The following is a 13730-nucleotide window of genomic DNA, read 5'->3' on the forward strand; positions in this document are numbered from 1 at the left end:
ACACATATATTGGAAATCGCATAGATGCCCCATAATAACATGTATACACCTAAAGAATTATTAGGAACACCATACTAATACGGTGTTGGACCCCCTTTTGCCTTCAGAACTGCCTTAATTCTATGTGGCATTGATTCAACAAGGTGCTGATAGCATTCTTTAGAAATGTTGGCCCATATTGATAGGATAGCATCTTGCAGTTGATGGAGATTTGAGGGATGAACATCCAGGGCACGAAGCTCCCGTTCCACCACATCCCAAAGATGCTCTATTGGGTTGAGATCTGGTGACTGTGGGGGCCATTTTAGTACAGTGAACTCATTGTCATGTTCAAGAAACCAATTTGAAATGATTCGAGCTTTGTGACATGGTGCATTATCCTGCTGGAAGTAGCCATCAGAGGATGGATACATGTTCTCATTCTGTTTACGCCAAATTCCGACTCTACCATTTGAATGTCTCAACAGAAATCGAGACTCATCAGACCAGGCAACATTTTTCCAGTCTTCAACAGTCCAATTTTGGTGAGCTCGTGCAAATTGTAGCCTCTTTTTCCTATTTGTAGTGGAGATGAGTGGTACCCGGTGGGGTCTTCTGCTGTTGTAGCCCATCCGCCTCAAGGTTGTGCGTGTTGTGGCTTCACAAATGCTTTGCTGCATACCTCGGTTGTAACGAGGGGTTATTTCAGTCAACGTTGCTCTTCTATCAGCTTGAATCAGTCGGCCCATTCTCCTCTGACCTCTAGCATCCACAAGGCATTTTTGCCCACAGGACTGCCGCATACTGGATGTTTTTCCCTTTTCACACCATTCTTTGTAAACCCTAGAAATGGTTGTGCGTGAAAATCCCAGTAACTGAGCAGATTGTGAAATACTCAGACCGGCCCGTCTGGCACCAACAACCATGCCACGCTCAAAATTGCTTAAATCACCTTTCTTTCCCATTCTGACATTCAGTTTGGAGTTCAGGAGATTGTCTTGACCAGGACCACCCCCCTAAATGCATTGAAGCAACTGCCATGTGATTGGTTGACTAGATAAATGCATTAATGAGAAAAAGAACAGGTGTTCCTAATAATTCTTAAGGTGAGTGTATATATGTCGCAGGGAAATGATGAAAATTGAGATTTGATCAAATCCCTTAGGGAAATGATCAATTCACGGAAGATGGTTAAAATAACATCTCTGTGGGGTGATTTCCCTAAAGAAAGTAAAGCAGTCGAAGGACCTTTGATTACCTCATAGACATGTGACCAGTAATGTGACCAGTAATATTGCTATGTTACTGGTCACATGGTGATGATGTCATCAAAGGTCCTTTATCCCATAGCTCTCACAGTTCGCTGATAAAAGGCCCTAGCGACGCCCCTGATTCTAGGTATATACTATTCTGGCAGGGGGACACAGCCAGGCATATTTCTGTGGGGCACACTCCTGGCCATGGGTTCAGATATAGAAAAAAATCAAACTCTGACCTTAGTTGTATCTGAAGAACATTTTAATGAAACTATCAGAACAATAACAAGCGGCATGATAAAGAAAAACCTTTGTGGACTCGCGAAAGGATAGAAGAAGCGATCACAGTCATTGAGCCATTTAGCACCATTCAATGACTATTGTTGTATTACCTACTCTACATTATTAATGCATGGTTTACTAAATAAATACTTTTAATATCTAAACAATATTATTTCATATTATTATTATATTATCAAAAATATTAAACTTTTCACTAAAACAGTTAAGGGATTTGATGACCTAGTTCTTTAGGGAACATCATCTTCTGTGAATTGATCACCTCAGTTAAGGATTTGATCAAATCTCCATTTCCCTGCGACATATATATATATATATAGAGAGAGAGTTTCCTACAGCTCTCCTATGTCTGTGATACGACCCCTATCTTGTTAGTGCAGATTTCCAGTCTGGCTGCGGCTCCTGATCTTCTGCTCTGTGCTGAATATCCTATGGGGGGCGCTGTCCTGCTCTTCAGCGCTCTCATCCACATTCACCCTCAGTCAGTACCTCTGAATTACTATGGGGGGCGCTGCTGCTGCTCAGTCGTCTGCACCTGATTGCACTAGACCACAGATGTCAAACTCATGGACCTCCAGCTGTTGTAAAACTACAACTCCCAGCATGCCCTTCCTGCAGAAGTGGTAGCTGCAAATACAGTGGAGGAGTTTAAGCATGCATGGGATAGGCATAAGGCCATCCTTCATATAAGATAGGGCCAGGGGCTATCCATAGTATTTAGTATATTGGGCAGACTAGATGGGCCAAATGGTTCTTATCTGCCGACACATTCTATGTTTCTATGATGGGAGTTTTTGGACATCCCTGCACTACACTGCCAGGATTCCTGCTCGGAGCATACAGCTCTGTTCAGACAGGGTATTTTCTGTGCTGGTTTCAGTGCCAAAAAAAGGGCCATATCTCCACATTCTTTCTAATGGGAGCCACACGGCAGTTCATGGGGCCTAGGGATTTTACCGTGCAGTTTTCAAGAATGAATCCAAAAATGTCTGGGTGCGTTCTTAGCGCGTTCATCGTATGGACCCTGCTCGTGGTTTAGCTCCATTCAATGGAGCACATGAAAACCCACAGCTCAGCACAGGCCAGAGGCTTCTCCATGTGACCATAACCTATTAGTCCATTCCTATCGGCCTCCTCAGAACAGGGTGCTGTGGGTGAAAGGCTATACTGGAGTTCTATTCACGCCGATCATTACAGGTGACAGGATTCAGGGTTTTCTGTGAGGTTTTTCTTCTACTTTTTCTTCCTAGCAGTCAAAAATACCAGCAGTGGTGACGAATGGATCACAGATACCATCATCTCTTGTATCAGTCATAACTAATCTATCAAATGACAAATCTGCAAAACAAACTACATTTCCCATCACTATTGAGAAACACCTGGTCATGTGATCACCTGACTCCTCCCACACATGGTCACATGATCATCACATCATGAAAGGTCCTTTAGCCCACTAGTCTCCCCCATACATGTAGTGTCCAGAGGTGGAGGTATGTGTACAGTCACCGCCATTGTCTGTCAGGATTACTGGGGCAGGTAATGACTGGAATGTATGGGCTGCCGGGAGGTGTAGGTCATGTGACTCTGGGACGTGTGGTGATGACGTTAGGTAAGTGCTGTGATATCAGGGTCTCTGTGGTCTCCTGTGTGGATTAGGTTCAGGGTTATTTTGGTGGTGACCTGAGGATAATTTGGGGGTGGGGCTACAATCTCCTAGCAACCCTGGGGTAGCGGTATCATTAACCCGTTCTGGATCAAATTCCAAGAGCCATAACTTTATTAAATCCTCCTGTGGGGGGAGGAGTTGTCGTTATAATCGGCTCCATTTTGGGGCACATATAACTTATTGATAAACTTTTAGTAACTTTTCTGGGGGGAAATGGTAAAAAATAGCAATTTCGCGACCACTTCTAACATTTTATATTTCCGCAGGTCCCTGTGAAGGATAACGGACGTGTCAGAACAGAAAGTTTGGTCTCCGCTCACCGGACCCTCGCAGGACGCACGGAGCGAGAACCGCAGGAGAGACGGAGAATTCCAGCCCCAAAGTAATAGGAAAACTGGATTTTCTGTCCTTCCACGTCCCTGCAGAGACATTGTGAAGCTTCTCCTCCGTCTCCACCGCTCAGTCATGGCAGAAAAGTAAGGGAGACGCAGAGGGAGCTCTAAGAAATGTCAGCCAATCACAATCCGGGTCTGAGTCACATGACACAATTAGAGGGCGGCGTGCACGTGACAAGGCATGTAACATGCTAATTACACATGTGTCCTATAGGATTATCACAGGAGAGGAATCTGTATCCACTTTTTGTTTGATTTAAAAAAAATTATTTTTTTTTGGGGGGGGGGGGGACAGAAAGCAATCAAAAAAAAAAAGTAAAATCACGTCTTTTGCTTTTTCATTTTTCCCCCATTACTCATACGGGATATGTATGTTTACATTTCAATAGTTCGAGCATTTATTGTTTATTTTTAATTTTCAAATGGAGAAAGAGAGTGATTTGAATTTTGACATCTTTATTTTTTTTATCTTTTTAAAAACTTTTAACACTTTTCTCTTACATTTTTTTTTTACTTTTTACATTTATTTTAAGCCCCCCTAGGGACTGATCACTTGTTCAGGGCTTCACTATGGTAGGCCTTTGAGTGTTCAGAAGGCCCAAGGCTGCCATAGCAACCCAACTGCCCCAACAATCTTACCAATAGGGAGCTGTTCGTTCCCCCGGAGCACATCGATGACTTTGTCTGAAGGGTTTATTGTCTGTGATCGGCATCATTGGAAAATCTCAGCCTCTGCCACCAGATGTCTGCTGAGTGGGTGCCACCTTTAAAGACCCGACTTCCGTCATACATGTACGGTGATGTTGGAAATGGGTTAACATGTACAGATGAGTTCGGAGCAATGAAGGCAGGCCATTCCCTACGGCGCCATGTTGTCCCCTCTCTCTGATCACTAAACCCCTCCTATCCCTTGGTGACTGGCATGGCCAGACTTCTGAGAACTGCTCTCTCCTGGCCCCGTAATCTCGCCTGTGTGGCCAAATGTTTACACTTCACAACAGGATAGGTATGCGATAATATATTGGCACAATGTCTGCCGGACACACTGCTGCTCCAGTAAACACCAGAGTAAGCCCAGGAACGATGGGGCGTGGCTAGCAGAGGATGTGAGCAGACGTGCTGAGTAAAGCTCCCGCTTCATCTCGTCTATTATCCTGATTAGAACCCCCAAAAAACTGACTTTAACTCGCCACAGTTGAAGCCCTGGTGCTGCTGACACCTGTCCGCCCGAAGCTGAAGCTTTCCGTGCCGATTTGTGGGCAAAAATGGGACCAAAGAAAGACTCCAAAGGTTCGAACAGGGAGCTGCAAGATGGCACCGGGCCTGACACGCCGCGGCGCTGCGACCGCGCGAAAGACATCCAGCGGGAAGCGGCTGCTAAGCTGGGGAGGTTTGCGCACTCACCAGAACTTGTGGACTTACCTGAGTCAAGCAGGAAGCGAGACAGGTCTTCGTCTCAACCCGACCATAATCGTGAGGGTGAGGAGAATAACGCACATGATACTCCCGCCAGCAGATCTAACAGATATGAGGTGCTGCGAGGCTGTACAGAACCGGATGACACTAACGCTATGGAGCCTGATATAGAGGAACCTACCCTTAAGGATGTGCTGAAAGCCATCACCGAGTGTGGGAAATCACTAACGGCACTGAGAATGCAGGTGGGCTCCATAAAGGAAGATGTGTCCATAGTGCGCCATGATCTGAAACGCCTGGCGGACCGCATAACTGCCCTGGAGGGGCGAATGGAGGAAATGGAGGATATTGTACCCTCCATAAAAAGAGCCTCTGCTGATCATACACAGAAAATAGCCCTTCTAATGGCCAAGCAGGACGACCTTGAGAATCGTTCACGGAGAAATAACGTGCGCATAGTGGGGGTACCGGAGAAGGTTGAGGGCTCTAACCCGTCAGATTATTTTGAAACATGGGCGAGAGAAACCTTTGGAAGAGAGACTCTGACACCTCTTTTCGCTGTGGAAAGGGCCCACAGGGTTCCTACCAGACCGTTACCACCGGGTGCCCCACCAAGACCGGTCCTCATGAAAATCCTGCACTATAAAGATAGAGACATTCTCCTGCGTAAGGCCCGTGAACAACCTGATATAACCATTGGTGGTCAAAGGGTGTCGCTGTTTCCAGACTACTCTATGGAGGTACAGAGGCGGAGATCACGATTCATGGATATAAAGAGGCGGTTGCGCAGCCTGAACGTCCCTTACTCCCTGCTGTTTCCAGCGAGGCTGCGGATAGTTGCTTTGGGCAGAACCAATTTCTTTGAAGACCCTAAAGAGGCCCTCCGATGGGTGGACAGTCACGAAAACCGTTTGAGAAATGCTGATCCACAGGCGGATGACGACTGAAGGACGGTTGCAGCGGTTCGGTTTGCATGACTGAATATATGCAAGTGCGTGATAATGTGTCTGTGTGATTAGACAGTTATATACGTAGGGATAGTGGCTGCATTATTATTTACAGTTTATTGTTTCAATATGCCTCATACTGATGAAAACTGTGTACTTTACTTACTTAACGGGTTCATATGACAATAGGTGGATTATTGAAGAGAGGATGTGGAGAGCGGAAATGTAAGTGTACTGTGAATTCTGAGGAGCACTGTATAGCTTTAAGAATCAGAGTACGTCACGCCTTCGCGCTAAAGGTCTAACATGTAAGAGGAGCTGGTGGTTCTGACACGGTTGACTTTCTTTTAAACCTGCAGTCCCTTTCGGGAGCAAGAGCAGGGACCTGTCAGACACACCGGTGACCTTGTCTTAGACTACCTCAAGGTAGGAGTGACAGGGATTTTTCCTTTCTCTCCTGTCTCGTTTTTTGTTTTGTTTTGTCTGTCTTTGTCCTTATGTTTGGGGTTTGGGTTAAGTTAGAAACCAGGTTATGCAGGAATATACTATTATCCACAGTGAGATTGCAGCATAAACACGCTGCTGAGTTAGGTCAGACCAGGACCCGACTCACCTATAGATGGATGTTTTGTTCTGATGGCTGGTAAGGTCACCTTTTTCAGCTGGAACGTTAGGGGGATTAAGGAAGCAAACAAAAGAAGGGCAGTGTTGGATGGTATGGGGAAGTATCAGCCCTTGATTTGCTGTCTCCAGGAGACTCATTTACTGCCAGACTAAACTGGCATTCTTACACCGAGATGGGCTGCTCACTGCTTCCATGCCACCTATTCTGCTTACGCAAGAGGGGTTAGCATTTTGATACACAGGTCTATTGCGTTCTCCTGTTTCTCCCAGAAAATTGATAGAGAGGGCAGATACGTGTACATACATAGCTCCTTATACTCAGTTGAATGTGTAATTATTGGTGTCTATATCCCTCCACCGTATTCCCCACAGGTGATGAAGCAGTTAATTGCTTTGATAGCGGAAAGACCTAATGTGCCTACTTTAATGATGGGAGATTTTAACAACATACCTAGCTTGTCAATGGATAAATTCTGGGCTTCCCCACAGGTTGTCAGCAGCGATCTCACTCCCTTCGGCCGATTACTACAGGAGGCAGCCATTCTGGATTTCTGGAGGTTAAGGTACCCTGACACTAGACGGTTCTCCTGTCGCTCCAGCACATTTGGTTCCTTGTCCAGAATCGATTTCATTCTGGGCAATGAGGAAATGGGCCATTTATTGCATGACATTAGATACTTACCAAGACAAATTTTTGATCATTCACCGATTATGGCGACCTTCCAGATGGTGCCGCCCGTGTCGCGCAGAACTACTCAATGGAAGTTCAATCCTTTCTGGTTGAATATCCTAGCTGATCTGTCAGACGTAAAAGATGATTTAACTGAGTTTTTTGAACGAAATCTCCCCTCTGCCAGTAAGACAGTAGTATGGGATACGATGAAGGCCTATCTGCGAGGGATACTGGCTGCTAAAATCAATGGGCGGAAAAAAGAGAATAGCGCTTTAACCAAACAGTTACTCCTAGCGGTAGAGACAGCCGAGAACAAGTATGTAGCAGATCCTAGGCCAGAGCTTGAAACTCAATGGAAAGAGGCGCAGCAGCAGTTAGATGAACGCCTTCTCCGGAATGCCCGTAATAGGCGGTTCTTCTTGAAACAAACGTATTATGAAGAGGGGGAGAAGGCTGGCAGGCTGTTGGCTCTGATCACTAGGGCCCAGCAGAAGTCTAATTACGTGGCGGCGCTGCGTGACACGGACGGCATGGTGCAGGTTACCACTGAAAAAATATCCCAGATATTGCTAGAGTTCTATAAGAATTTATACACTTCTAAAACTGTAGCTACGGAAGCCGACATTCGAAATTTCCTCCATCCCTTACGTTTACCCACTCTAGATCAGGACCAAAGGACACTCTTAGATAGCCCCTTCACTTTGAGAGAACTAGAGGTGGCGCTGGGAGACATGGCTAACAATAAAGCTCCTGGGAGTGATGGCCTACCTGCTGAGATTTATAAACAATTTGCCCCAATTTTACTGCCTCAGTTATTGGAAGTACTCAATGAGGCCCAACTGATAGGTAAATTGCCTGATACAATGAACGAGGCGATTATAGTTGTTATACCAAAGGCAGGTAAAGATCCAGTAGAGGCAGAGTCATATAGGCCCATTTCATTGTTGCAAGCGGATATTAAATTGTTGGCCAAAATATTGGCTAACCGTCTTAACTCGGTTATTGCCTCACTCATAAACAAGGATCAGGCAGGTTTTATGCCAAACATGTCGACCGCAATAAACATCAGGAGACTCTTTCTGAATATTCAGGTGGGCCAGGTCCACGCCTTGAATGCGGCGGTCGCGTCTTTGGACGCGGCCAAAGCATTCGACAGCGTGGAATGGCAGTACTTGTTCCTGGTATTGGAAAAGATGGGAGTGGGATCAGTATTTATTGATTGGATCAAGATGCTGTACGCAGGTCCTACGGCTAGAATACAGGTAAATGGAGGCCTTTCTGACCCATTCAATTTGAGGAGGGGTACCCGACAGGGGTGTCCGTTGTCACCGCTATTGTTTGCGATGGCAATTGAGCCCCTGGCGGAGGCTTTACGCTTATCAACGGAGGTCAAAGGACTTGCATACAGGTCGGTAACTGAAAAAGTAGCATTATACGCAGACGATTTGCTCGTGTTTCTAGATGAATGGGAAACGTCCCTGCCGGCTGCTATGGAAATTATTAATAGATTTGGACATATATCGGGCCTAAGAATCAACTGGTCAAAGTCGGTACTAATGCCGTTTGCTGATGGCATTGCGGTAGATCCTGTTTCGGCAGGGGGGCTGCAAATAGTGTCGAGTTTTAAATATTTGGGGATACAGGTCTCCAGGAATAACAGGGATTTTATAGATCTGAACGTAATACCGTTATTGGATAAGTTCAGGAAGAAAGTACAGACATGGTCGAAATTACCTCTATCTATGGTTGGCAGAACAAACCTGCTTAAAATGATTCTTATGCCCCAGCTCCTTTATGTGCTGCACAACGCCCCCATGTGGATTCCATTAAGTATGTTTTATACTATCAATGCTATCTTTAGAGATTTAATCTGGAAGAAGGGGATTCCTCGGATTAAATTGAGTACCCTGTGTAGGTCTAAGACCCAGGGAGGACTGAGTGTCTCTGACCCCTTGGCTTACTTTCTGGCGGCCCAAATGCAGCATTTGAGGGGCTGGGGTGAAGTAGAGAAGGTGAATAAGACAGGTACAATAGTAAAACACTTGCTTAACAGGAGGTGCCTCCTATCAGCACTAGAGGAGGGTGCTTTTAAAGATATAGGGAATAAATATGGGGTATTAGATCTAATACATAGGGTATGGTGGAAGACCAGGAAAATGGCAGGAATTGAAGGATATACGAAGTTTACTCCAATTTGGCCAAATATCATGTATGCCGAACTTAATAAGGTTTCAAGTGTTAGGACATGGAGGAAATTTGGTTTGGACAGGATATGGCAACTATTTGGAGACACGTCCCTCAAGGACTTCTCTACATTACAACAGGAGTTCAATTTGCCCAAATCTCTCTTTTATGTATACTTACAAGTGAGACACGCCATCCAGGTGCAGGAGCGTCAGGAGAAATTGATACCGGCCCAGAAGCACCTGATTATAGACCTCATGGCCACTGGTGGCGGCTCGGGGGGAGTGATATCGCTGCATTACCTTAGCCTGATGGAGGCCATGCATAAAAAAATCCGTTACAACTGTTTGAAAAATGGGAAAAAGATGTACCAGGATTGAAGGAAGATCAATGGGAAAATGTGCTAGCTGATTTTCCTGATATAGCAGTAAGTGAGGCTCATAGAGTTTCGCAATTGCTACTGCTTCACAGGGTCTATAGGACTCCGAAAATGTTATATAGAATAGGATTTCGTACTGATGACACATGCCCAAGATGTGGTGCCTCGTCGGCTGACTTAATGCACTTAATGTGGAACTGTCCGCGTCTACGCAGATATTGGAGGGAGGTGGTAGATCTCATTGTCAAGGTTTATAAGATTTCGATTGAATGTTCTCCTATTTCATGTATTTTGGGATATGTTGGGGAAGTGTCAGGATCCAGAGAGGCCAAGCTGGCAATTCAGCGCATTCTATATCAGGCTAGGAAGAGGATAGCGTCCCGATGGATAGCTCAAGACCCACCGGAGTTAAGTGAATTAATAATAACGACACACACCTTGGTGCAACTCGAGAGTTATGTTTATCAAAAGAGGGGAAATAACAAAAAGTTTAACAAAATATGGTATACATGGATTGAACACTTTCATCTTACTGTTTAATACAAATGACTGAGAATGGAAAGAGAAAGGGAAGTCATAGGCAGTAATAAAGGAAAATGAGTGGGTTTATGTGTGTTATTACTTTTGTTCACATGTAAAAAGAAAAAATTGATCTTAAATAAAAAGATTTGATCAAAAAAAAAAAGCCCAGGAACGATCCAGTGCTGACACAGTGCCGGCATTGCACTCTGCCTTGTGGTGCTGCCGGGGGTGGGAGTTATAAGAGTGGTGAGTACAGTAGTGATTGTGGGTATCTCCCACTCCAAGTTACTGCAGTTCTGAAACACTATTTATTTACTGTGATTAAAGAGTTTCAAAAAGTTTGCTATATTTTTTTTGCCATCACAGCTCTGATGCAGGCGGTCTGATACATCTCCCCATTACTCCTGCACAGTACCAAGAGGTTATTTGATCACTCTAAGGTTAAACATGCAGCCTTAACAAGGTGTTCACCTCATCTTCCAATCCATAGAAAACAAGAGAACACAACATCTACTTTATTCATCAATTTATTATCTCCTCCGATGTCTCCTCTTATTATCTCCAGTAATTGTACTTTACATGGGATTGTTGTAGGATTTTACATCTTCTCATCTTCTCTCCATACAGGTTCCTACAATATAGGATCCGCTCAGTGGAGATGTTCTATATAAGATCCTTCTCCTGATTGACCCGTCAAGGATGAACAGGGACAAGATGGCAGAGAGTATAATAAATCTCACCCTAGAGATCCTCTTCTGGCTTACTGGAGAGGTGAGAGATTCTGATGATGTCACCAGGGGCGTAACGATCGCGGTCGCAGGGAGTGCGACTGCGACCGGGCCCGGCGGGGGGAGGGGGCCCGCTGTACTAACATGTAATGAAGCGCTGTGAAGGGGCCCGGCATGAAGTACAGTGACAATGCCGGGCCCCGTCAGGGCGCTCCATTACATGTTTAATATGAGGCAAGGTGGGGGAGGTTTGCGCAGAGGGGGTGGGAGGAAGAGGGAGGACGCGCGCACTCACTCACATACACTCGGCCCGGCAGTTCTTGTCACTGCCGGGCTGTCTCCAGATCATCAGTGAAGCAGGAGCTCTAGCGCTCCCTCTGCTGGCCGCACATCGGGCTGCTGGCTGTGGGAGGAGCTCTGAAGGCCCGGGAAACTGCCTTTAGTACAGCCAGCAGTGCGATGTCAGTGTGGCAGCGCAACATCAGGGAAGAGGGTAAGTATGTGTTTTATTTTTATTTTCCTAACACTGCAGACTGGGGGCAAAGGGGAAGGGGGGGGGGTGGGGTTGATGGGCACAACTAGAGTGAGGGGGCACAAAAGTGGGCATCTCTACTGAGGGGGCACCTAATCTGCCATAACTACTGTGAGGGGGGCACATAATCTGGCATAACCACTGTGAGGGGCACATATGTGGGCATATCTAATGTGAGGGGCACATAATCTGGCATAACCACTGTAGGGGGGCACATATCTGGCATAACTACTGTGAGGGGGGCACATATAAAGGCATAACTATGAGATGGCACATATAAAGGCATAACTACTGTGAGGGGGGCACATAATCTGGCATAACCACTGTGAGGGGCACATATGTGGGCATATTTAATGTGAGGGGCACATAATATGGCATAACCACTGTAGGGGGCACATATCTGGTCATAACTACTGTGAGGGGCACATAGTCTGGCATAACTACTGTGAGGGGGAACATATCTGGCCATATCCACTGTGAGGGGCACATATCTGGGCATAACTACTGTGAGTGGGCACATATCTGGGCATAACCACTGTGAGCGGGCACATATCTGGGCATATCCACTGTGAGGGGCACATATCTGGGCATATCCACTGTGAGGGGCACATATCTGGCATAAATACCGTGAGGGGGCATATATTTGGCATAACTACTGTTAGGGGGCACATATTTGGCATAACTACTGTGAGGGGCACATATCTGGGCATAACTACTGTGACAGGAACAAAGGTGGGCATAACTGCTGTGAGGGGCCACAAGAAGGACATAACTTTTGTGAAGGGACCACAAGGTGGGCTTAATTACTGTGAAAGGCCACAAGATGGGCATTACTACTGTGAGGGGCCACAATGTGGACATTAGTACTGTGTGGTAGCACTTAGGGGAAATGTCCTAAATTACCCTGCTATACATTGGCATAGCTCAGTCTACCAGGCCAGCAGAGCGCCCCCAGCTGGTAGTTTCACAGGGGTAGTCACCATCCCTTCCTTATGTGATTATTCTTTTTTTTTCTATCACCACAGGGACCTTGTTCTGGATCCAGCGGACATCACACCGACGCCAGCGACACCCTGGATGAGGTAGGACCAGATTTTATTAGGATTGGGTGAGTGTAGCCATGCATTGGGCTCTTTCACACGAGCGGATCCCGTGTGGCTAATCTGCTGTGTGAAAGAGAGCCAAGCCCCGCTCCGGACAGCAGAGACACCGAGCAGTAACATGATTGATAATGCTCCATGCCTCTCTATGATCGTTTTGCTACAAAATCACGGTGACCACTTTATCTCCCTGTGATTTTTTAGTAAAAAGGTCACAGAGAGGCACGGAGCATTATCAATCGTGTTACTGCTCCGTGTCTCTGCTGTCCGGAATGGGGCTTGGCCCTCATTCACGCAGCGGACTAGCCACACGGGAAAGCCATTAGTAAGAAAATCTGCCGCTTCTTTATAAAAATCGGGGGGTAGGGGGGCCCCGATACAAAGTTTGCACTGGGGCCCATAACACTCTAGTTACGCCACTGGATGTCACATTACATCATCTTATCTATGTTACTAACAGATGGACATGACTGGAGAGGTGAGGGACTCTGCGGATGTATGGAGTGGTATTTATTACTGTGTCTCTCCATAACCAGGACTACACAGTAGTGAAGAAGACCTCTAGTGAGTGCTGTCAGGACCCTGTTCCTGAAAGATGGGGAAGAACCCTGAGCCCAATCACAAGGCCTCTACCTGATCCCCTGATACATGAGGAAATCAATAGAGAGAAGATCCTAGAACTCACCACCAAGATGATTGAGCTGCTGACTGGAGAGGTGACACTGCTGGGAATGCTGGGACATTATACAGGAACACTATGAAGGGATCGGGGGTGATGACTGTATCATTGTGTTGTCAGGTTCCTATAAGGTGTCAGGATATCACCATCTTTTTCTCCATGGAGGAGTGGGAGTATTTAGAAGGACACAAAGATCTGTACAAGGGCGTCATGATGGAGGACCACCGAACTCTTACATCACCAGGTGATAGACATGACTAAATACAAACGTCCACTCATTATCTGTATGTAAGGAATGAATTCAGTCACTGGATGTTTTTCCTACAGTTAAGGAAGAGAGAAGAACACCG

At 45.9% G+C, this 13730-nt stretch overlaps 3 protein-coding genes and 1 long non-coding RNA gene across 9 annotated transcripts in view; 2 read left to right on the top strand and 2 right to left on the bottom strand.

Annotated features, from left to right (window-relative positions):
* The window catches only part of LOC121004457 (oocyte zinc finger protein XlCOF6-like), a 1031731-nt gene that overhangs the window by 388407 nt on the left and 629594 nt on the right, over positions 1-13730 (bottom strand). The gene's annotated exons all lie outside the window — the stretch shown is intronic.
* The window catches only part of LOC121004456 (oocyte zinc finger protein XlCOF6-like), a 224383-nt gene that overhangs the window by 204900 nt on the left and 5753 nt on the right, over positions 1-13730 (top strand). The window lies entirely within an intron of this gene.
* Positions 1-13730, bottom strand: part of LOC121004526 (gastrula zinc finger protein XlCGF66.1-like) — an 818554-nt gene that overhangs the window by 102326 nt on the left and 702498 nt on the right. The gene's annotated exons all lie outside the window — the stretch shown is intronic.
* LOC121004538 lies at positions 3005-13328 on the top strand. The gene is made up of 4 exons (XR_005779732.1): positions 3005-3144; positions 3468-3677; positions 10969-11112; positions 13238-13328. It is a non-coding gene; the product is annotated as an uncharacterized LOC121004538 (long non-coding RNA).

This window comes from Bufo bufo, chromosome 6 (genome assembly GCF_905171765.1).
Source record: "Bufo bufo chromosome 6, aBufBuf1.1, whole genome shotgun sequence".
Classification (NCBI taxonomy): Eukaryota; Metazoa; Chordata; class Amphibia; order Anura; family Bufonidae; genus Bufo; species Bufo bufo.